We start from the raw sequence: 1,959 nt of genomic DNA, 5'->3' as shown, positions 1-1,959 counted from the left end.
GATGGGGGGATGGGTGGATAGGTGGATGGATAGATGGATATCAGCCAATGATACAGAAAATGCAGCTGTGGAGGTGCTCGGTTTTGGCGTGGGGAGCAGGATAATGGCTCGGGTGGCACACCCTGCCTATAAGGTGTGGCTGAAATGTCTAGGTAGAGACATCAGGTAGGCCTGTGGACCTGGAGCTCACGAGAAAGATTTGTGCCGAGAGGGACCAATCCTGAAATTGCCAACATGTGGATGAGCAGGGAGCCCTGGGAACAAGAGAACATGTTTATTGAAAAGAGGAGAGGTCTGAAGATAGAGACCAAGAGGATGCATCCTAGAGGGGATGGGCAAAGAGGGAGACCTACAAGTGCACGGAGTCGGAAGGTGGGCAGAGACCCAGGGCGAGGACCAGAGGCCCCTAAGGACCTGGGAGCTGAGGAAAGAAAGAGGCTGCAAGGAGGCCTGGACACCGGGTCCGTGGAAGCCGGGAGAATCAAAGGTAAGGCCATGACCTTGACCAGTGTTGGCCATGACAGCAGTGGCTGTCCATCCATTTACTTTGAGAATTTGATGAAAACCATGGGCCACCTTGTGGGAAAATGCATATCTACACACCTCAGCAAATCCCGCACACAGTCCCAGGGCATCGGCACCCACTGGAGCTAGGCCCCAAGGAAGAACCTAGGCACCCACATTGTAGGGCGAGGGGTCCCATGTCCTTCTTGTTCTTTTCTCTCTATATTATTATTTTTTATTGATTTGAGAGAGGAAGAGAGAGATAGAAACATCAATGTTGAGAGAGAATTATTGATCGGCTGCCTCCTGCACACCCCCTACTGGGCATCGAGCCCGCAACCCGGGCATGTGCCCTGTACCAGAATCAAGCCCAGGACCCTTCAGTCCACAGGCCGATGCTCTACCCACTGAGCCAAACTGACTAGGGTTTTCTTCTTGTTTTTTTCAAAGCCTCTTTTGACTCAAAAAGGAGAAGATATTTGTGGTTTTTTTGTGTGTTTTCCCCCCCACTCCTAATCATGACTCACCAATGAGGTAGTAAGCCTGTGGAGGGCTGATCGATAGCTCCGAATGATTTCCCTGTTCTCTGGAATCACTCGGGGAGTGGTTGAAACAGTACGGAGGCCAGGGCCGGTCTCCCAAACGCTGACACAAGCAGCTCAGGTGTTTGGAGCCTTTAAAAGCTCCCCAGGTGCAGCCAGTGTGCCGTCGGGGAGAGCACACCTGTCGGACTTTTACGGCCGCTGCAGACATTTGGATTTACACTCCGCCGTTGTATCCTTTTCGCTCGCTCTGCGGAGCTGGTTTTGTTGTTACTGGACGTTGAATTCTCTGGCTCTAAAATGCCTTCGGATCCTGACATGGAACCTTGACCCTGAGCCTCTGTTTCCTTCTCTCCGGCCATGACCAAAGCCTGCCACCCGCTGCTGCCCGGCTGGCGTGAGCTGGGGCAATAAACAAACAAGAACAGAGGCAAGCCCCTCTGTCCCCAGGGCTCCTGGTTCTACCCCGTGTCACCGGACACCAGTTTGCCTGGCTCCGGAGCCTGCTTCTGTGGAACTAGCTACCGCAGTCTATAAAACTTTAATGCATGGATTTCCCATTGTTCGGTGTCGGCGGGGCACCAGCCTTCCTGTTTGGCCGCGGTGTGTACCGACCAGGAAAGAAACTGGCTGGGAGGTCCGGGGCTGGCTGCCTTGTTTCTGGAAACCCAGGTGATGGCATCTATTTGAGCAGACGGGGTCCTCAGACCCCACGGCTGACAACAAGAGCAGGCGTGCATCCGACTGGCCGCGGCCAGGCCCTGGGCTCCGTGCGTGGTCTATATTATCTCCCGGGAACTCTATAAAGCCAGCATCGTTATCAGCCTGGTTTTAAGAGGAGGAGAGTGCAGGCTCCCGGGGCCGAAGCTCTTCCCAGGGTCACAGAGCTCAGAGGCAAGCTGGAAGTAGGGCC

The sequence above is a fragment of the Myotis brandtii genome, unplaced genomic scaffold (assembly GCF_000412655.1).
Source record: "Myotis brandtii unplaced genomic scaffold, ASM41265v1 scaffold181, whole genome shotgun sequence".
Taxonomy (NCBI): domain Eukaryota; kingdom Metazoa; phylum Chordata; class Mammalia; order Chiroptera; family Vespertilionidae; genus Myotis; species Myotis brandtii.
The sequence above is the reverse complement of the archived record's forward strand: the minus strand, read 5'-3'. Positions refer to the sequence as shown.